This window comes from Rhinolophus sinicus, chromosome 3 (genome assembly GCF_057876585.1).
Source record: "Rhinolophus sinicus isolate RSI-liver-muscle chromosome 3, RSI-T2T, whole genome shotgun sequence".
In the NCBI taxonomy this organism is placed as follows: Eukaryota; Metazoa; Chordata; class Mammalia; order Chiroptera; family Rhinolophidae; genus Rhinolophus; species Rhinolophus sinicus.
The window spans coordinates 165,222,185-165,246,243 of record NC_142503.1 but is presented as its reverse complement, the minus strand read 5'-3'; the positions used below and the strand labels follow the sequence as shown (position 1 = coordinate 165,246,243).

The 24,059-nt window shown below is 37.0% G+C and overlaps 1 long non-coding RNA gene across 1 annotated transcript; it reads right to left on the bottom strand.

Annotated features, from left to right (window-relative positions):
- Positions 1–420: 420 nt before the first annotated feature.
- On the bottom strand, positions 421–24,050 carry LOC141570552 (uncharacterized). Its single transcript, XR_012494671.2, has 3 exons — positions 23,306–24,050; positions 2,338–2,474; positions 421–1,325 (listed from the first exon to the last, which is right to left on the bottom strand). It is a non-coding gene; the product is annotated as an uncharacterized LOC141570552 (long non-coding RNA).
- Between the last annotated feature and the right edge of the window lie 9 nt (positions 24,051–24,059).

Genomic DNA, 24,059 nt, shown 5'->3' with positions numbered 1-24,059 from the left:
TATATAAAGTACAAATATGCAAATATAATAATTTTCTTACTTGCCTGCAATAACTAGTTAGAAACTATGACAGATAAAGTAATTTTTCATTCACAAAATAAAAATTAACAAGAAATGTTTGCTTTATATTAAGAGAATTATAAAACTTTACAGAAAGACATTGTAAATATGGAAAGAAAAATTATGTTAAAATGTTAATACAGACTAAGCTATAAATACAATGCAAAAACATCAAATTCCTAGCAGGTCTTTTTTTGAGAAACTTGGTAAAAGTGACTCTAAAATTATTTGTGGAATTAGCATGTGAGAATAACCAAAACAGAGCTGAAAAATAAGAATTAGAAAATTAATTTTATTGTGTATTAATTGTATTTGTAATATATTAGTTGGTAGCATATTAATCATTTTTATTAATTTTTAATTAGGAATAAAAAGAGTGCTGTACTGATCCAGCAATAGATACATCAAAGAAACAGAACAGAAAACCCGGAAATAGATCCAAATTTACAAGGAAACTCAATACATCAGAAAGATGATTTTCTCCTGGTTGGCAAAAGATAACTCTTTTAATAAATTATACTAAAGCATCAGCTCAGGCCAAATATCTAGGTGTCATTCTGATGCTCTCTTTCCCTCACTACCATCCTCTTTATCTGTCTGTGAGTCCTACTGGCTTTACCTCAAAATGCACCTGAGTCTGTCCCTTCTCACTACATCCACATCTATCGGCACCCTCACCTCTTGTCTGCATTTCTATAGCTCCTAACATCTTCTGGTTTCTCTCTTGCATTCCAACAACATTCTCCACACTGCAGTCAGGGTGGTCTTTTAAAAATGTAAATCAAATGATGTCACTTCCTTCCTCAAGACCTCTCCATAGCTTCCCATCCCATTTAAGAGAATCCCCAACTCCTTGCAAGTAGCAGAACGCCCCCTACATGCCTGGCCCCTGCTGAGCTCTCCAACCTCAGTACTGCCCCCTCACTCATGCTCCAGACACTCTAGCCTTCTAGACCACATTAAATTTTTCCTTCTCCAAGAGTGGCTCGTCCCTTAGATCTTTTCAGATGGCTCACCCTTCACATCCTGTAAGTTTTCCTGTACAAATGTCCACTCCACAAGGAGGCCAGGCTTTACCATCCTATCTATCATACTCCCTTCCCATAACCCTCTGTTTTATCTTCATTGCCCTTGTCAATCCCTAAAATTGTTACATAAACTAACCTTGTTTATCATCTGTGTCTCCCACTAGATTATAAGCTTCATGCGGGCAGAGACTTCACCTGTTGTGCTCACCACCATAACTTCAGTGCATAGCGTGGTACCTGGAACATTACCAGTTATTCGTAATAATAAGTATTATTATTGCTAATTAAGTAACTTAATAAGTATTGAGTCAATGAATTGCGGTGGAAATTGAGTAAAGGGGATGGAATTGAGTTATTTAGGAGGTAGAATTAATAGGACTCTGAGATTTAATCAATGGAGGGATGCAATTCTATTTCTGGACCAGGGAACTAAAAAGATATTGCACCATTCCTACACTGAGAAACTGAGGGTGAGAAGGTAGATTCATGAGGAATGTGTTGAGTTCATTTTGGGGTATGAGGTGGTTATGAGATATTCATATGGAGATCTCCTGAGGGCAACTGGTAATACTGGTTCACAGTTCAGGAAATTAGAAATGGTTTAGGGTTCATCATTTTTCAAAAACATCTATTGAACTTTTTAAGAGAGAGAAAGGAAAGACTTGCAAAACAAAAAAAATGGGTGAAGATATCATCAAAAATGCAATTCTCAAGTTACATTCGCTATTTTGCCACAATGGATAAATTTTCCCTAGTGTCAAATTTTCTTCTGCCATGGATAACTAAAATGACTTACCAAATGTAAGTAAGATTTATTTTCTTAACTCTGAAAAGATCGTGAAAATATATCTCAGTAGGGAGAAGAGTCTAAGACAGAAGTTAGAACTCTAAATTTAATGATAAAGGATATAATTCAGTTCAGCGATCAAAGAGCAGCTGTTGAATAACTAATGCTATTTTTGTCTCTCTCAGTAGCAAATATGTATAAGGTATCCACCTCTGTGAATACCTATGGTAGCTGCAACCAGTCAATAGGAGCCCTGCCCTTCATGGACGCTGACCGTCCAGTGGGAAAGATGGGTTAAGCTGTTAGATTTGACTGTTTTGCCTGTTTAGTCATTAGAGGTATTTTAAATGGCTAATTCTTTACCAGTTTGATGATGAGTATGGCACATGAAGCATAGTTTTAGTAAAAGAGCCCAACTACTCTTTATGAAGGGCAATTGCCTCAGATGAGGTACATACTCACCTCTTAAGTTTGAGCCCAGAGCAGCTGCTTCTTCAGTCTTGTCAGCCTCTCATGGGAGCCCAGACATTCTGCCTCAGCGGCTCTCCAGATCATCTGTTTATGGTTTTTTGCTTTACTTTTATCATACATGTAATACTCTGTAGAAACATTTTAAAATGCAGACAACCATTTCTTAAATTTATCTGAATATACCCAGAGGTCATCATTATTAAAATTTTGGCAAATGTCCTTCCAGACAATTATATCCACACATACAATACATATGTTTGCAGTAGGATCAAATTTTACATACTGTTTTATTCCTTAACAATAAAGCATAAGCACCTCCCTATGTGAATACACAGAACATTTCGCATTATTGCTTTAAATGGCTACAGCAGGCAATTGATAGATGTCCCAACAATTATTGAGCCAATTCTCTATTGTTGGATATTTAATTTATTTTATGTGATTTGTTATTACATCTTCTGTGGTAAACCCCCTTTACACTGAGTTTTGCCCACTTATCCAAACATACTTTCAGAAAGAATTTTTAGAAGTGAAAGTGTAGGTTAAAGAAGATGCATATTTTAAGGCTTTTGCTCCGTATTGTCCTATGTCACTGTGCTGAGCTCTTGACTGCTCTTCCTGATCTTGGTTGCATCGGGCCCATTAGAGAGCTTCACCCTAGTTTCTCTGCCAATGGCTTATTAACCCAAAAACAATAGATATGGATGCATCTTAAGGGCAACCAATGAATGCCTAGCAGGTAATCAGTGAAGGTTTTCTTTTTTAAAAATCTTTCAGGAAACGGAAGGATAACGTCAGTATCAACCTTCCAAATTGTTCATTTCGTTTTTTCTCCTAGAGACCTAGAAATTGTTCTCCTCGCTTCTCTAATGTCCCATCTCCTGCTTGAAGAACTAAATATTGTTTAACCAAACAATCGTATTTCTCCGACTCTAAATTTCTCCGACTCTAAATTCCAGTGGCTGCTTCCTGCTGTCCTGTTTTCCACTCCGTACTATCATTGCTGCTCTGACTCCTGATCCAGTGGACTTTGATCTGCTTAGCGCGAGCTTCAGAAATCACTTGCAGGTGGTTCTGCCCAAAGGAAACTGGTCCCCCAAACCAGAAACAGTCACATCAGAGCAAAATTTTAGCAAGTTTTCAAAAATCTTTGAAGAGTAAAGACAATGGTTAAGGTAGAGAAGAAGGTAGAAGGATATCAAAGGGTGACAGCTTGTAAGACATGAGTGTAAGAACAATTCTTTCCTGTCCCTTGCAGTTTTAAAAATATGCTACATTTAAGTGCCCATATCATTCATGATTGTTCTATCAATAATAATAATAGTAGTAGCTAATATTTATTGAGTGCCTACTTTGAGCTAGGAATTATTCTAAGCATTTTAATATATCTTTACACACACACACACACACACACACACACACACACACACCCTACTATTATTGTCCCCAGGTAGGAAACAAGCCACACACAGTTTAAGTAATTTGCCCTAGAACGCATAGCTAGTAAGTAAGAAAACTAGACTGAAAGTGAAGGTCTCAACACACACCCTTGCAGCCACTTGACACCCCCGCCCAAAAAACAGGTTAAAAATTTTAAATCGTATTTGTATGGTTTGGGTGAAGTATTTAGGAAAGAGGCAAGATCAATGTTTTCTCTATTTGAAGTAATTAAATAAATATTCTTAATTTATTCAAAAGTATTTAAGGAACACATATTAAGTTGGAACTATCATGCCTAAAACTGTAAGAAAGGCAGACGAGAAGGCATTGAATCCATGTAGCAGATGTCTGTGGGGCGAGTTCTATCTTCCCGGCAGTCTGCTGGGCTCAGGGGATACATTGTGCTCTCCCTTTCCAGTTTACAGAGAAGACCACGGACAAGTAAATATTGTAGGGTGTGTAGTACTCCCACAGGGGGCCGGTTTATAATTCCACATTAAGAAGTGAGATTATTGAGTGAATTGTAATAACTATCATCGGGAGGGGAGAAAAGATGGGTGTTATTATTCAAAGAAGCGTGAGATGACTTATATAGATACAATGTAAATAGTTCATACCAGGTGAGATTTGGGGCTCTAAATTGGAGCTGTTGATGAGTATTCTATTTCTTCAAAGGATCGTCATATTTTAGGAGCCAGTGGAACAAATGAGAATGATACACTAACCTTGCAGTAGTGTGCAGAAGGGATTCAGTGGAAGGCTAGAGGTTAAGAGGGTCTATGAAGATAGGCCAGACATGAGCCATAGATAGAGAAAGTAGCAACAGGAATGGAAAGGGAGAGGAGATTAAAAGAACATTGAGAAGAAAGGCATAGAAACTCTTGTAGAATTGCAGTGGAAAAGCAGAGGATTTGGAATCAACCAGCATCAGATGTGCCATTTATTAGTTCTGTGACTTTAGGCAAGGCCCTTTGCTTTTCATCTATAAAATGGGTATAATAATATCAACATCACAGGTATTATTTTCATAAGGATCCAATGAGGCAATAGTAGCTATGATTATTATGGATGACTGTCTTCAAACCCCCTCTGTTGCCCTCTATCTTCTCACCCCAGCTCTTATTGTCAACATTCAAGGCATCTTTAGGGGAAAAAAGCCATAAATAATGAAATTTGTAAAGGGATAAAGGTGGTCTCTGATTTCCCATGAATTGGGTTTGATGAGCACCCAAAACTATCACTTCTCACTAATTCTGAACCAACTAGAAAGAAATAAAATAGTAAAGCAAATAAAGACCAAATGTCACCTTTATCACTGGCAAAGCTGATTTTGGAGAATATGGCTTTTTCTGCAGACCATCCTTTCTAATACAGAACACAGAGATAAACAGACCTCTACCCTCCCCCCACCCACAGTCACAGGCCATGCTGGACAACCAAAGGTCTTACCCATGTTATATATAATCCAGAATGAAGGATGGAAGAGTTCTGTGTCAGGCAGCTGACACTTGAGAGAAAGGGAGGGTTTCACAGATTCACTAATCAACCATCACTCTGCGTCCGTGCGTGAGAATGCAGGAGACCCAGAGTATTACACTACTGCAGTTCCGTCCACATAGAAGGACGCAGCTGGCTGAGTAGGGAATAGTGACTCCTGTTTAGCATCCAGCCCTATCCTGCTCTCTTGTTCATCTTCTTTTACTCCACCTCTCACCTTCTCACTTGGCTCTCAGTGCCTTATTAGCAGTAAGCGATAGCTGCTTCCTTCCCTGGGGAGTTGGACCCTTAAAAGGAATTCAAAACCTTTCAATGAGAGGAATAAATGTCCTGTGGCAGAATTCAGAGTGGCAATTTGTGCCATTAAAAAAATCCTTTGTAGGACTCCTGAAAACAACGCTATCTTGGGTGGCAATCTACTGGCCAATGCTACCAAGATGTTTCACTTTATCAACCCAGGGCCTGCTATAGAGTATTTGTCAACTTTTCTGGCATATACAAAGCTCTCCCTTTTAGGGAGACATATGACTCTGCTGGGGCTAGCTCTTCTAGAAGCACAAAATTTTGCACAATGAAAATATAGCTGGGCAACCTAAGAAGAAAAATGAGACATGCATGTAGTTTGACTAACTAAGTGCCTCAATTTACACTATTACCTGACTCCCACCCTGGTTTTTTCCTAATCCTCTTTGAACAGCTTTCATGTAGGAGGAAAGCCCTTGGCTTTCGACCAGAAGGTCTGGTTCTACCACTTTCTAGCTGTAGGAATGTAAACACATGGTAACTTCTTTGCATCTCCATTTCCACATTTAAAAATGGGGCTTTACAACCAAGATGCTCGTCCATAGGTGAATGGATAAACAAAGTGTCAGTTACCCAGAAAATAGGGTATTATTCCGTTATAAAAATAAGTGAGCTATCAACCTTTGAAATGACGTGAAGGAAACTGAGATGCATATTGCTAGGTAAAAGCTACATATAGTAGTGATTCCAACTAAATGACATTCTGGAAAAGACAAAACTACAGAGACAGTGAAAAAAAGAAATCAGTTGACAGAGAGAAGGGAGTGAGAAAGGGATGAATAAATGGAGCACAGGGGATTTTCAGGGCAATAAACTACTCCGTATGACACTGCAGTAGTAGATACATGACATTATGTATTTGTCAAATCTTACAGAACTATACAACACAAAGACTGAACCCTAATGTAAACAATGGGCTTTAGTTAATGTATCAGTAATGGTTCATCAATTGTAACAAATGTACCATGCTAATAATGCAAGAGGTTAATAATAAGGGATGCAGGGGTGGGGGGGGGAGGGGGGCTAGGTAATATGGGAACTGTGGGAACTCTGTATTGTATGCACAATTTTTCAGTCACCCTAAAACTTCTCTAATACACAAAGTCTATTAAAAAATTTTAATGGGGCTTTAACATCCGCCTCCCAAAGAAGATGATGCTCATGAGCATGCCTGACACCTAGAAACTCCTCTTTCGTGTTCAGCTTGTCAAACGCCCGTGGCTCCAGCTGGCCCCCCTTCTCCTTCCTAATATCTTAAGTAAGTTTAGTTTCCTGGTAGTGATCACACCTAGAACTCTTCACTTTCAATGTCTGGACGTCGTGTTCAATGCCCCCATAAATCTAGCTGGTTTTCAAAATGAATATGTCACAGTTGTTTTGTTCCCATTCTGCCACTCTTTTCTTGCCTTTTCTTAACCAGTAGTTCTCACATTAGGAATCCTTACGGCAGCGGTGGTGTGGTGGTGAAGAGCATGGGTGTAGGAGCCAGACCACCGGTGCACCTATCCCAGGTCCACCATCTACCAAGGGACTGGGTGACCTGGGGCAAGTTGTCAGAGTTCTCTGCCTCTGTTTCCTCATATCCACATTGAGAGTGATAAAAAAAGAATATCTCCTTTACATGTTTTTTTGAGATGATTAAATGAGGTGACCTGAATAAAGCACTCAGAAAAGTGACTAACACATAGTAAAAAATTTATGTTATTTTCCTAAGTGACCATTTACATGCTGCAGATTTTTTCTTTATGTCCATTGGGTTTCTTCACCTGGCTTTGCCCACAGGTACACCTATGCCATTGGGAAAGAGGTGTGTTCTTCCACCCACTTCCTGGGTAAAGCCTAGAATTTTGTCAAGCAGACAGTGAAGAAGTTCGTACTTTTTGCCTGAGTCCATCAGATTCCTGTTTGACTAGCCCAGTGACCAGGTCCTCTCTTAGGATCAGCTCTGGATCCTCACCGTCCCCTCACCAGTTCTGCATTTTCAGCATCTCATTAGGTAATGCAATGCCCTAATGCATTTTGGAAGTGTGCTTAGGTTTACTTTTTCAGGACGGAAATAAAGATCTTCCAGATGGAACGTGGAATTGCATCCCCCTTCCACCTCCACCCCTTGTGTACAGCCCCTGAGCCCTCCTGAATCGAATGGTACTCCCACCTTCAGGGAGTGAGCTACATGAGAAAATGCTGCTCATTAGACTGACATTCAGTACATCTCGATCAGCAGCTTCTTCTGGGACTCAGACCCAGTGTTGGTGATGCAGACAGCCAGATATTTAGTCACATCAAAGCAATGTGCTAATTGCAGATGCTTCTTTTCTGTTTAATGTTTCATGTGCAAACTTAGGTGGTTGATTTAACTTGCTCATGGTTCCTGTTTTATCTCATTAGCTATCTATAAAGGAAAGGAAATCATGTGAAATCTAGACAGAGGACATTAATTATGTGGAAAACTTTATAACTTGTATGTAAGTGTGAGTATGAAAGAAATTATTTAAGTCACTATGACTTTCCTAACATTTTATGTATATGAGAACTCATATATACATACATGTTAACCTACAGAAGTGTCCCATATATGAATTTTGTATCTGTGCATGTCAATTACAATATATGCAGTCAACATATAATTGTCAATAAAATGTACACATGCTTTATTTTAGCACAGATAATCACTGATCAGTTAAACTAGGAGTTCTAGAGTATCAGGTTATCCTCATGTTTTCCTCTCTTATCTTTAGTACATTGTCAACCATAATTCTAGCAGAGATTAAATTCTGCTCCAACTATCTTCCTTCAACTATGTTTCTGGTCAAACCTTTATTTCCATAGACTCTAACTAACCTTTAAGTTAGTATAAGTACACAATTGACTATTTCAATGTGAGACAAAAGCAGCCTTATCATATTTGAGATTTAAAAAAAAAATCGTCATAAAATTTCTGGAGAAAAAATATACCGCAATATCTCTACTTTAAACATTGCTCTGGTGAAGGATGTTGATGGCTAAGGCTGTGCATGCGTGGGGACGATGGGTATGTGGGAACTCCCCATACTTTCAGCTCATTTGCTGGGAACCTAAAACTTTCTAAAAAGTAAAGTCTAGTTAACAGAAAAAACAAAACAAAAACAAATAAACAAAACCAGAAAAATGCTCTGTGACATTAGTATCCAAAATAATAATAATAACCATGTGTTTGGTGTAGTCAACCAGGGTCTTGCCTAGGTTTCGCCTGTAATAAGGACAAATACTTGTACTGTTTCTCCTGCCAGGCCACCAGCATATAGATATCATGATAGCCAATAACGACTCCTTAGGGGATGCGTATCGTGTCACTGAGTATCATTCGAATTCACAGAGCTTTACCAAGCACATCAGCCCCTGAGGATTATCAAGGAAGGAATTCTTTGTTTAAATGCTCCCCACTATTTTACATGCTAGAGTATAGCAATCTTTATATCATATTGATTTTTTTTTAAGTCTCTGAAAATAAATGAAGACAAATACAGACAGGAGCCCCATGAAACTGTTCTCCCACTGTCTATCTTCCACTCCAGCACCAACTGAGTGAGTTATTTCCACCAACTCCCAGGACCTGGTGTTGTAACCCCAGGCTTGTGTGTGGATACGAGTCTTTATCTTAGAAATGGGCTCAGCACTATCTGGGAATTAGTGATGCCCTGGTCCAGTTGGGTAGACCTTCTCTACTTCATCTTGCCAAAAGAAGTAAGGCAGAGTGCACATATTAATATAAGAGAGACTAGCATAAGCATTCTACGTGCTTCTATCTTACAATAAATGTTTATCATGCAACTAAACGTGGTTCCCTTTCGGAAATCAATGTACCCTTGGAAGCCACTCTTTGATGAAGCCAGCTGCTGATCCTTAGATAGCATAAAGCAGTATAAAGTAAGTGATGCTCCAACCCATGTAATTATAGAACATCTTAAAGTAAAAACTTATAGTAACTACTAGTATTTTTTTTTTTTTTCCAATCAGAAAAAAATCTACTCCCCAGAGTATAAAGGTAATGGCTACAGTAGAAGGTTGATTTTGGGGCGGAGTTTTACTTTCCACCCAAGGGACAAGCGTTAGTTCCCACAACATCCTCCAAGCAATCACTTTTGTTCAGGGCCCACATAATGTCACTATTCCAACTGTACTGTACTTAGCAGAGCAGGTTTTGAAGATCCTAACCTCTTTTAAGAGGAAAGTAATTTCTTAAATGCTCTGTAGCTACATAACTCTCCCAGCCATTTTCTGCACCACGATTTTTCTCATTTTGCTTCCTTTGTGTTCCATTCAAGGTTTTCCTGCACTGAGACAATCTTTTGCATGTTTTTTTCTTCTGCCTGCATCAAAGTTAGGACTTTGTTAGGGATGCTTTGCTATCGGCATCTGTTACCTCTTTTTCTTAGGGACTAAGGAGGAGGCTGCTGTGTGGCTGAAAAAGACTCTCATTCAGTTTGGAATTGCCTCCCTTTGCTTTCCTGTCACACTGTCAAGCTCAATCAGAAGGCAATGAAAGTGATACAGAGGCAAGGCTTTGCTGGCGAGACTTAGAACAAAGACAGCTCCATAGCCTAGTACAGATTTCACATCCAATTTAACTCTTTGGAAAAGGATTTCAGGAAATACATAGTCAAGAGTGGAAAAAATGGAGTTGGGTCTACTATAAAGGCTAAAAGTATTATCCTGGCTTAGATAAGCTACAAAGATAGGTTGATACTATTTTCTACCATAAACCACATTAGCCGGCATTACACGTTGAGCTTTCTTTACTCGTTAAGTTGCAGGAGATTTGAGAGGAACTTAGCAGCTACATAAAATGACTCTTTCATGATTCTAGCTTCACCAGTCATTTTAGTTGTACAAGGTGCATGAATAGCAAGGGCCTAAATCATGTTGTTTAACAAATCTGGTATTAGAGGGTTAGTCTCAGTTTACTTATTAAGAATTTAGTTGAGAAAAGGATTTTAGGACTCAGTTCTTTGTGTAGATGACAATGAACAGGCCAATACTTGTATTTTGGGGGGGAAACATACGTCAGCTACACATGTTTTAAACTGTGCTATTGGGCCTATAACTAATGTTTTGCATTGAATATATTTTTCCACGGGGAACAAACTGTAATGAAGAAAATTCATTGAGAAGGACATGGGTCAATGGTGACTTCAGTGGCCTCTGCCATGACTTCCTTTCCGAAGCATAGTTTCCAGTTACTCTTTGTCTTATAAGAGACTTGGTTTAATTCTCTGAATTTTTCAAATTTAAGTCATGACAAAAAAGAACCATCATTAGATTCGTGATTTGATTTTAATAATGGCCTTCATTTTCTCTGGGTGGATTTGAAGCATGCTGAAAACTGGTTCGCACAACACACACCAATTGTGAATTTTAAACATTCTATACAGCAGCAGCAACACTAATGCAATAGTGAAGAGAACCTCCTACAGTTTAAATGAACTATTTTTATAAACTATTCTTAAATACTGTTACGGTTATAGATGTCATTGTCAAAATGCCAATGTTTGTTATTTAGGCAATGATATGTGTGTTTTTTTCATGTTTACATACTTTTATTGAAAATAAAAAAATTTAAATAACTTCATATATATATGTATGTGTATTTTCTTCATTACAGTTTGTTCCCCGTGGAAAAATATACATATATACACACACACACACACACACACACACACACACACACACACTCAGAGAGATTGAAATTAGTTGACAGGCACAATTGCATTTAAGAGGAGCACATTTCAAATAACTGGTACTACATCATCATATTAAAGAAGATACCTCTTTGGAAAATTTTCCGTGAATAAGAGATGATTATAAGCAAGCATATGATAGACACCAACATTTCATCTCTGCATGCAATTATGAAACAAATTAGAAATGCTATTATGTTTGGTGCTCCATAATTAAGTAAGCAATTAAAAAAAAAACTAGTTCATTAACAAATTGTTATAGCTAGACCGACAAGTGCCCAATGAGGTCACAGTCACGGCCACTGCCCGAGATGATGACTAAGTCTTCCAAAGAGCAAAAATCCCAACTCACGTCAATAGCTCCATTCTAACATAAATAGCAATTTGGGGTGGAGAAACTGAAATCAATATTGTAGGCAAGAGGAAGAGGAGTTACCTATGCCATTGGTTAGAGTATGGTTCGATGCTGAAATGAAATTTTTAATTCAAAAATGAAAATTAAATCTCTTTTGATACATAATATTGCTGAGGTTATTTTCTCATGAGTCTTTGGCAGTTGGCTCATTCAGTCTCTTTGCCTTTTGGGAACCTGTGCTTCTATCTTAATGAAGATGGTGACTAGAAATTAGTGGTTACTGTTGGCAGCTGTAAAGTCCAGATATTTGTATGGATTTTTTTTTAAATGGCCAGTTCATAAGTATTTTCATTTAAAAAAGAAATGTTTCCCATTATTTCTGGTGAAACCAGATAGTGTCACAACATGAAAAAATATCAACAATGAACACGTTTGATAAATAGGAATGCAAAAAAAAATAGTAAAATGGTTAATCCCTGTACTAATTATTTGTCCCATTTTTGTTAATACAAATTAAATGTTTCACTTGGTTAATGACAAGTTTGATCAAACAGTTCATAAACTGATGGATTGACTTTGAAATGAATTCAGGGGAAAAAAACGACATGATGTGGAGCTGGCAAAGGGCCGCTTCTAGTGGGAACAGATGCCCAACAAATTTGGCGAGTAGTTTTGTTCTCTTCTATCTGTTGCAGTTCACAATCCTAATGAATGTTATGTTTAAATAACATGAATAAAGATAAAGTGAAAATGAATTCAACTCCAGTTTGAGCAGCAGAATAAAAATGAGCAAACTGTATTATCTTCTGCAACCTAATCTGGGTTGAATTTCCTCTGTATCTTTTTTGTTTGTTGAAGAATCCTTTTCTTGAGTCTCCTTGGCCATTGACAAGGTCTTTTGAGATGAATATGAAAAGATAGATTTAAAGGTTAAGGCCAGGGTCAGATGGTTGCAGATGTTTTGTGAGAGATTGTTCGGTTCAGTTTGTGGTACTTCTCCTGACTAAGGTATTTCAAACAGGCAGACTCATGGCCAGCAACTGTCAATGAATGTTGTTTGTCTCACAATTGATCCACGCAAACACAAACACAGAGGGGAAGGAGTGCTTGTTTTTTCTTAGGCGGATAATTTTCCCCCAGCCCAAGATTTTGTCTAAAGCCAGAGAAGAAGATGCTGTTTTTATTTCTAGAAAGTAGGATATTTTACGTTTGGCACTTCAGATGGTCATCTGAGACTATTACTGAGGGTATGAATAATGGCACGATGGATAGAAATTGATTAAACTGTAAAAGGTTGTACAATTTTTGAAGAGGAAGAGGAAAATGTAGAGCTAGGACATAAAAAGATGATAAATGAACTCATCTCTTATCTGTTGACTTCAAATTCTAACTAACAGACAATGTGAAAATAAAGAGACAGGAATTCATGGAGGTCATACTGATGGCCATTGGGATATTTCATTATTTGATAAATTTAGATCAAACCCTATTCCCCATAAGCGAACACACACACACACACACACACACACACACACACACACACATCCTCTTGACAGTCAGATAGCATTAGGTGAACAATATTTCCTCCAGCAATGTCTTAGGGATTTTCATTGCAAGAATTTTTATTTACTATCTCCACGAGTTTGTAAACATGATTAAAACATCTCTATGGGCCATTTCCCATTCCTCTCTTGAGTGATTTAACTTTAGAAATGAGCACTGAGATCCTATAGTTAATTGACTAAGGCCAATGGAATAGTTCCTTTCTACAACAAGCAATTCAGAACCCACAAGAGTGGGGTAGTAACTTTCTTAGAGCTTGTGAAGAAGGCTTGTAATTGAAGTACATTTGGGGAAATTCTAAGTAAAACTATCTAGGATCTTGAAAGATACAAAAGACTATAAATGTTTCAGTCAACACACCGATAGGAAGCTTTTATAGCTCTTACCTTCCTATCACCTGTTCAACATCAGTCACTCTTCACATTTATATTCTTCTGAATTGTATCCTGCATAACGCTACTGGCAAGACTGAGTTTATTATTCTGACATGATTCTTTGTGAAATAGGTGCTTGATAAGGATTATTTTTAAAAGACCAAAAGCCCCTCAAGTAATTACCCTCTCAAACTTCTTGTAAACGAGGGCAGATAGTGATCCTTGTCATTACTGAAGGCAAATCTAGACTTTTCCAAAGTTTTAAATACTTGCATGCCACATAATGTAATCCAAGTTATTTTTTGCTAAATTGAAAAAATTAGATTTTTTTTTCTTCCTGAGGCCTGTTGCCTCTTCTGAATATTTAGTCACATTTCAAAAAACAGTGAGTTTTCTGGTCATTCACTAGAGAATGCTGTAGGTTTACAAAAATTATGAACAAAATCATTCTTATGCTTCTTCTTGTCATAATGAAAGTATTTGGAAATATAAACGGAAATTTAATTTTCAAACCTACTTTATCCTATCAACACATGCATAAAAGGTATAAAACATTCTCTTTATAGTGATTCATTGATGTGAATTTCACCATCTTGTAGAGTGAAATGATTCTTTTTTACACAATATTCTCCATTTTACAACCTCATCCAGCTAAACCATTTCATTATAGAACATCAGGTTTTTAAGATTGTGATTTTGGTAAACAGGCTGTTTGTTATCCCTACAACTTTCCTACATTAGTGAAATGCTATTTGAAATATATATTCTACGTTTTTTTTTTTTTTTTTTTTTTTTGCTATTCTGAAGGCAAAAGAAAAAAATATTTGAGGAACCAAAAAGAAAATCGTGTAATAGAAACAAACCTATATAATAGTTGTGGTTTTCGCAAGTGCAGGTTTAAGCACTTTATTTAAAGCTGCTTTGAAATATTTTTGTGATAAACAGGAATATAATTTATTCACAGTGCAATTTTCTAAAGCATGTTTACTAGTTCTTTTCTAATTCACACCCTGCTATCATTCTGTTTTTATATAAGTTCATTTAAAAAGATTTGCCAAACATAAATATGAATAATTACAGAGTAGGATTACTTCTGAAGAAAAAAATTATCATCAGTTGTATTCTCATCACCTATCCTATTTGACTTCATCATTAAGAAAAGTATTCAGTATGTCTAGTGGGTGAAGAGAGCAGAAGTGTGTTTTCATTTTGATATGATAGCTGCATTCAAGTTATTCTCCTCTTTACAATAGATTTTACCTAGCTTTATCTTCATAGGAAGCTGCTTTCAGTGGAAAAAGAAGAAGTGAATAGAAGTGTCATGACATGGGATTAACAGTACAACCGGTTAGTAAATCAAATGTTTGAGGTGAAGAAAGTGGAATGTGACATGCATTAGCAGAATGGACTGGCAGGATTTTACGGAGACGAGTGAAAAGAAAAATTTTAATCATTGGTCGATGTTCCTGATATCTGTACTATTTTGAACGCATGTGGGCCGTTTTACCAGTCAGCCACTGTAATGAATCTGAGTGCATTAAGACATTCACAGCAATGTTAGTTCATATTGAAGTGATAGCCATAGGAGAAACTAGCTCAAGGTCTGTTTCCATTAAAAAAGAAAAAGACAATTGTGCCTGAGGCTGAAAAACTGGCCAGTACGGTTCACTTCTGAGATGCCATTATGTCTGCCGGAAACCTCACTGTGGATTCATATCATAACATCCACGTTATTCACTAAAGAATTAACTTGCATTAAAAAAAAAACAAACAACAACTTCATATTGTCATACACAGAGATTTTATAAAGTACTCAGAGTTAAGATTTTAAAATTTTGAGAGTGTTCATCCAATGTTTTAAACAAATAAAAGCAATCTATTTGGAGCAATTAAAAATGCATGTTTAAGCACATCCATGGGTTTTTCTTCTCCTCTGGTAACTATCCACATAAATATGTAAAAACTTAAATTGAAATTGGTAATGCTTAAAGATTTATCTGAGTAGCTTGGGAGATTATCTAAAAGGTTAATTTAAAGGCTTAATAAGAGATACTTCATCATGTCATCATTAGTGCCTTCACATGGAACATTTTAAAAATTCCACATAGTTTGGCATCCACTCCATAACTCCACATTTTTAAGTCTTTGTTTTTTTTCACAGCAAGTTTCTCTAAGAGGAGGGTTAAAACTGTTACATGCCTAATATTTACTTAAAACTTTGTAAAAACAAAATCCATACACATTAAAAAGTCCATTAAATATTCACACTTTAATATATGTTCCTCAGAAACAAATGTACAGTTAGATAACACATAAAGAATTATAAATGACTAATTATATTTTGCATATTTACAGCAAAGACAATTAGCAAATAGCTTTTATATGCAAAATAAATGAAAAAGTAATTAAGATGCACTAACCAGAGCAGCAATATCAAGTCTGTTGTCTTGTGATTCATTCCTAACAAACAATAATTATGCATTCATTGCCATATAATTAAAACAGCTCTGTCCTTTAGAAAAATGGTTATTTACTGTATAATAACCTGAAGAGTGGCAGAAGTTCCTCATAATGGTGAGCAGGATAATTAAATATTTCTTCTTAGGAAATGCTCACCCAGTTTAGTTTATTATCATAAACTTCTACCAGCGAGCAGCTGTTCCTCAGGAATGCCAAGTGTTCTCTCTCCTGTCTGGGAAAGTTATTTCTGTTTTGTTTGGAAGCCCCTGTTTTTCCCTTGCCACTGACTTGAGCAGGGATGCTCCTGAGCCACTTTTCACCTTTCTAAGGCCATCATCCCGAGCTCCAGACGACTCTGGGAAATAACTTCAAGGCCTGTCTGTCCCTATGGCTAGGTTCTGCATTTGGTGATACAAATGTGTTATGCTTGCTTCTCTGCCAGAAGATATTCTCCATTCAAAGATGTTCTAGGACTTTTTAATCACTAAGATAGACCTAGATGTTAACATGAGCCTCCAGGCAATGCGTAGATTAATTAATTAACCTCCAGTATCTATCATGTTAGATAAGCCACCTGAAGTTTTAGGAATACAGCAACAAATTTCAAAATGGTTAGTGTTTTAGTATTGAGTCTAATTAAAGTGCTGTAGACTCCCCTCTGTATGCCCTCCCCACAGATAGGTTATGGGAGCCATTTTATTCCCCCAAAACTGAGAACATCTCTAAGTTCTTGGCCAGCACTCACATTACTTCCTATTGTTCACAGCGGATATAAACTCAGCACATATGTAATGCAGTCAGAAATTATAAGCAGGAGATATAAATTGTTTTGTGTGTATTTGGGGTGTTACTATTATGTTGTCATGTATTTATAATCAACAAAATTAAATTATTTTATATAATAAAGTCATATCCTATGGGAGTGGAAAGTGTAGGGATAATTGAGAAGAGCAGTATTTGTTTATTATCAGTTACTAATTTTAAAAAAATTAATAGCAATCTTAAAAATATTATTTATAACACCTTAGATATTAGAGAAAGATAAATCTTAAGTAGGAAACAATGTATTGAATTATTAATTTAAAATTTCTTTATTATTATAATATTAAATATAAACATCAACCTCAGAATGTAAGAAAATAGGTTTTGGTTAGGTTTTGTGACTTGACTTTATTAAATATTTGCAACTGATTATTTTGGCAATTACTAAACTACCATTCATTGCTTTATTAAGTTCAAGAAACAAATAGCAAATAGTAAGAATAACATCTTGTAAATAAGAGCCATGGCCTTATTTTGAACAGTTTATTTTGAACTATTTTGATATTTTCTAAATATTTTGCATTATACGCTCCTTTTGGCATGTGATAAAATGGATATGGACCACAGAGAACCTAGGGAGATGATATATGTGTTACTGTTCCTGTGTTACATTTGGGAGAATTTACCCATAGCTTCGAATGTTTAAAAAAATAAATAATTCCCCAGAAGTAAAACTGGTTAAGCATATTATTAGAGCTCCCGTTTGCTACCAACGGAATTTTGGAATAGAAAGAAAGTAGAACTTGAATTTATAGCAGGGCATTCTGATAACTAACTTATTAGTAAACGGTAGAAAAGAAAAACAATGTAGTCCCACCTTAAACTCTACAGCAATAACAGTGCAGGATTATCCATTACGGGCATGTCAGAGGCACCAGTAAAAGTCAGAAAATATATTTTAGGTTTTATAATTGATATTTTAAGGAATCTCAAAAATCCCAAAATAATTCTAAGTCACCAAGGGAAAAAAAATCATATCTTTATTCCTCCTTATATTTGTGGTTTAGTATTGTTTTAAATTTCAGTTACTTGGTGTGCAAAAGAGACAAGGAGCACCATAGTTTTTTTCAGTTCTTAGTACTTATTGAAGGTGTTCGTGTAGCCACATATGTATTTCATCTAATTTAAATTCCTATTAAGTATGTCAGTAATCTTCCATCTTGCAGATTTAAATATGGGGTCATTTACTGTTGTTGTAGAAGTACCAGTTTTTGTATGTGCTATGGCAGAGAGTAAAAATAATCAAACATTACACTAACTCTTAGTAACGAGCTTATTTCTCAATTCAAAAAACAAAGTTCATAAAGGGTGGGCGGTGAGAAGGGCCAAAAGGTGAATGCATGCACCTGTTCATACACTTCTTGCCATCCTTCCTTTCCAGAATACACATTTCTCAGCAAGATGGGAAGTAGGAAGACCAAGCCCTAATTTTCAGACCATATCATGAAAATTGTAATTATTCAAAATGTCCAATTCACCTTGAAGTTGGTATCGGTACCTTTCAATGTGGAGTCTTGTCATCCACCTCACGTTCACTGTCTTATGTGTATATTTCATGGGCACCTGGCCATACTACAGATTGGAAGATCTTGGGAGGCAGGAAGATCTCTCTGTGTGAGTGTTCTACGTGGTACATAGGATGTGGCAGTTCTTTGATGGATACTGTTGATTGAATACTTCCATCATACATTCAACAAACACACACCAAAGGGTCTTAGAACCTTTTCAAAATAGTGTTGTGGGAGAACTATGTATCTGTGTCCATATTGTTCATCCCCAACCCACTCCTGGCTTCCCTTACCTACATATCATCAGTTCCCACAAATCTTACAAAAACGCACACAACCCCAGATATATCTATAGCCATATTTATGATTTATATGCAGTAGAACTTCAATCAGGGCATATTGAACAACTAATCGACAAGATAAACACATGAAAGAAAAAAATGAATGAATGAATGAATAATATAAATATTAGTTGAGTGTGCTCATGGAGATGTGGAAGTACATCTTTTCAGTAAAAGTAAATCTTTATTCTGTCTCAGCGTTGGCATGAGTGAAATTTGTGCTGTGGCTATCAATGTCACAGCAGTTTGAATACTCATATGCCAGGCTCATGAAGTCTTTCTAGGTGCATTTTTTAAAATAAGTGTTCTATATTTAGGGATAAAAGATAACAAAAGGAGAGGTCGGGAAAGAATTGTTCCCTGCAGACACAGACATTCCATTTGACACTCCCTTCTCCATCATAGTCCAGTCCCCACAATGACTGTTGACTGAGAGGGTTCCACGTCCTCCCCAAGGGCTCATGTAGAAGGGCACTACATGATTTGAATCATTATTGGTCCCCTGTGTGCAGCCCAATCATACTGCAGAAAGTTTTACAAAGAAGAGCTCAGACTAAATGGAACTTTTCCAAATTGATGGCCTTATTATAAAAATTTCTTTATAAAGAATTTCCATGGTACTTCTCTAAAATTTAGTGTAAAAATTCTAAGTCTAATATTGACTCATAAGTCTAATAATCTAGAACAAAAAGAAAGACTTAAGGCTTAGTCAAAAGCAGATCAAAAAGAAAGATCCTTGGTAAAGATAATGAAAGTTATCTCAAAATACACTCTTCATCTCACATAGGCTTAATAAAATAAATGATGTTCAAAAACATGGAAATATGAATGTCGTATTGCTTGCAACCTTCATTTCTAACTATTGGTTTTCATCGGCTTCATTGATCTCCCCAGGAATAAATATGAGCAGATGCAAAGTAAAAGAAAGTCTACTTATAAACTCCAAAGGATGCTGTTGTGTGATAGAAAACTGGCCTAGAGTCAATCTGGCCTGGAATGTTTTAAGTGCAGGACAGGTGAGCCCTAGAGATTACATATACCATCTTCAGAGCCCTCTTTGCCCAATAAATCAGCAAGCATTTTCTGAACTCTGCACTTGTGAGCCTTAAGATTCTCCTGAAAGTTTGGTTTAATTTGAAAAATAGCATAGTCAAGGAAGACCTCAAAAAGTTGTTGTATAAGTATAAACAAAAAAATATCAACAAATCCAGGGTTGATTATAGAAATCAAACACAGACTTTTTCATTTTTTAAAAATTTTACATATGTGTTTGTTAGTTTTGGAGGGATAGAAATCATGACAATCACTCTCAAACACCATTGGTGAAGAACCCACCGGGAGAGTAGGTGAGTTTGCATTTTGCACACCGCACATGACACGAGCCTGTCAGGACTTCAGACTGGGCTCCATGCTGGGTACTCCCAAACTCGTTCCATTTCTGGGTTCTGGGATTGGCAACTCCCTGTTCTTCATTTATGTCCCAGATGCGGGGGACAGACCAAAAAGAACCTACATCTTACCCAATCACCCACAAGTGAGACCGGATATTTCACCCTGAGGAAGCAACCCATAAGGACAGTTTCAGGCTGTGGAGAGGGCAATGACAGGGCAGAGCATTTGTGGTCAGTGCTACGAGCAAGTTCAAGAAAACCCCTTTACTGCTGGAGAAGGGCCCACCAATGAAGGATGAGTCAAATTCCACCCGCTTCAATCGGGCTATATTATATTCAGATAATAATCCTGAAATGCACACTGATGCTGAAGAAGTCGCTTCTTCAAAACTTTAAGGCAACAATTAAGTATTCCATTGTCATGGCTCAATTAAATGGTTTGGCCTGAGAAAATTGGGGATTGTAAAGTGAGGATGGAATGTGCTTTGATCCTCTTTCCAGGGTTATTGTTTCATTAATAAATGAACATGTCATTTGTCTCACCAGAGGGAGCTCATGCCCTCCAGGCTTTTTTCCCTTTTTTGTTCAGGTTTTATAAAGATGAATTTCCAGTGCTCTGAAATACCATGGATTAGTAGTTAAGCCTGACAGCACTTCGGGGAGTAGCGAGCTTAAAGTGCCTCACACAGGTCTCCAAAGCACTTGTTTACTAATAGAGGAAATCAGCCACCGTCTGCAGCTGCTGATATCGTATTACCATTTGGAAAGACAGTAGCTGAGATAACAAATCACACAGTTTTAATAATTACTCCTGCATTCCCGTTTTTTGTTTCCTGCATAACTGTAAAGGCTGGATGTCTTCCAAATAAACAGATAAAAACAGTATGAAACTTTTATCTTTTAATGATAATGACAACACATCATGTTTCACTAAAAGTTTCCTGCTGAATTTTTTCTGATTTCTAGAGTTTCAATAAAATGTAATTATACTTTATAATTCCACTCTTTTAATCTTCACTTCAAAAACTATTCACAGTGAGCAAGTTTGCCAGGCACCAAGAGTAGGGGCCAATCCGCCTGGACTCACCCATGTTGACTCACTCCTGCATTCTGTCTTGGGGTAAACCTGTCATTGAAATTGCATCCTGTACTTTGAGCTGCTTTGCATTCAAATTAATAGCTAGTTTAATTTGAATGTAAAATAGCTCCATTTATGCCACCATTTAAAAAAAAAGAAGTAAGGCATTTAGCAATGAATGGATGTTTAAGATATGATACATTTGCAACATATTTTTAATCCTAAATTGAACCTATATTATGGTGGGGACATTTTAATATCAATAGGTAAGTCATAAAAGAAGCCCTTTTTAAAAATCTGCATAGTAAATATGTGCTTTAGGGGTCAAAACTACTCCATTGTACAGATACAGTACAGGGTTTAGTTCATATGGTTGGCGCTGGGCATTTTCCAGCAAATCTGTGTATTGTTACATTTCTATAGTCCAAGAATGGCAATTGATTTTTAAAACACATGCTGCAACTTTATTTGCTCAGTAATTACATGGACTTTATTTGGAGGTCAGTGAAAGAACAACTAAATAGGAAAATGAAGTCTTCCTCCCTTGTGCAATGAAACCATAAAAGTTGGCAGACAGAAAGGAATGCTAAACTTTTTCCCAGAGCCCTGAGTTTGGTTTCCACTGGTCCATGTTTCATTGGGTGATTAGAGAAAGCTTTTTTAAAGCCTTACTTCAGAATGATCTTAATTGGTGCAAGGTTGAGCCCTTTCTAGGAGGGGAGGGAAAAGGTTGAATAGCCTTTTCAAGTCACATGAAAGTTTCTAGGATGAATGTACGATAATTAGATTAATAAGTAGCTTAATTTATCACAGCTGAGGATTTCAACAGCCACACATTAGAGCAAGAAAAAAAGATTAGTGTGATTCTAGTTTGTAAAAAAAAAAAAAAAAAAATTGTACTGAAACTTGATTAACCTTAAACACAGTGCTTTTCTTCCTCAGTCTAAATGTCTGTTCTGGGAGGGGATGTAGAGTAGGGAACTTGGGAGAGAGGACCTAAAATAATCAGAAAAATCTTGTTTCATTCCTTTCTGTTTCCCAGTTAATGAGCAGTATCGGGACTGCTTGAACCAGCTTTTCCTTTTACTGTTTCTTAAAATAACAGGTTGGGAATAAACCTGTGGAATCTTAAATTATGCTACCCACCCACATCATAGAGATACATCTTTTCTAATGTGCAATTTGTCATAAGCTGATTCTCTCATTGCTGTTGAAAAAATAGAAAGAAATAATGTAGTCGGGAGGAGAATGGGATTTGGAGGAGACCATAATTCCAGTTAGTATGTGGTGGAAACATTGAGGCTTAGATTGTTCGATGATATTTCCAAGAGTTATCTCAGGGCTTTAAAGCCTGAATGTAGTCCCCTGATTTCAAAAGTCATAAGTTACCCAAACAAGGGGTAGCAATGAGTTTAGATAAGCAGTATTCACTGATAAAACATGCTAAATCAAGACTTATTATAAAAGCTACAATAGTTGATTAAAAGGGTTAAAAATCAGATGGGAACTGGTGCTCAAAATGAATATGCATCAAATCAAATTATTGTCCATTGGGAGTCTTTTTCTCCATCTCTTCCCTATAGGCACAATAAAATATTTTGACAAAAAGTGGAATCTGCTGGAACATCTGATGGTCATATCCAAATGGGGTGAGCTAGCATCAGATTCAATTAACCTTAAATTTCCTGACTCCTGTCTGGCTACAAACGAAACTTCAGCGCTACGTGGAATAAAGCTGCTGGCATCAGCATGGGTTTTGCAATGGAAGAGCCTGGAGTGTGAATCTATGGAACCTGTCAACACTCAACATCATGGTGGCTGAGAGTCCATCTAATGAGAGCCCAGCAGTGGAGCAGGGTATGGGACGTTGCCCCTGTGGCTGCCTGAGAAAGGTGTGTGTCTGGATGTGGGCAGCAGTTGTGACAGCCTCCAACTGGAAGGGAAAAATACAAAGCTGAAATACCAGACAACCTTGGTGACAGAACTACCTCTACCACAACAAGTGTTGCTGTACCTTTCTCATCAGTCTCTGAAGCTTATGTAGAGGAGCTCTGAAAGAGGTGCGGTGTAGTCTATGCATAAGGCCCCAGCTAAAATATTCCAAAGTTACCTGTTATCTGGCTTGTTCCAAAGTTATATGGCTCAGCCAGATCGACTAGGGCAATGCCAAGGACGCTCCTGCACCAGCCTATGTGAAAAGTTCCCTAAATGGAGCCAGAACCTGAGATGAATTCATTTCCACTGCGGGCGTCTTCTCTCAGAGCACAGTCTTCTCTTCTGCTGGGATGAAAGAGAAGCTTTAATTTTTTTAATCATCTGATGAAAAACGACCTCACATTATGGATGGTATATAGTTTAAAATATTGAAATTTACACCACTGATGTAATTATGGATTCAATAAACTTGGAAAACTAAGGCACAGTTCAGTCAGCAGCCCAAGCCTGAAAAAGTGTGCTTATATCTAAAATGGATATCTCATTACTGGTTAACATTATTTAGTTAAGAGGGGATACGACCTCTAATTTGCCTTTAAATGATTAATTTGGTGTTTAAATAAGTGTCTTTTACTTAATAATGTTTTCTTCAACCAATTCACTTATGTCAACAAACTCTTTGTTTAACCTTCTTAAAGGAAACATTTTCTCTGCTCAGAGGCAATTAATGAGCTACCAAATAAACAGGTATAGGAAAATGAACTAAAATTAATAGCTGCCCAGGACAGCAAATGTGCTTTCATCTATGGAGTGGGTACCATATGTTACTGTCAACTATGACACAGGAAGTGGATCAGTTCTTCATCCTCCATTGGTCTCCTTTCTGTCATGAGCATGGCAGAAACAAGTCACATTGTAGAACCTGCCTG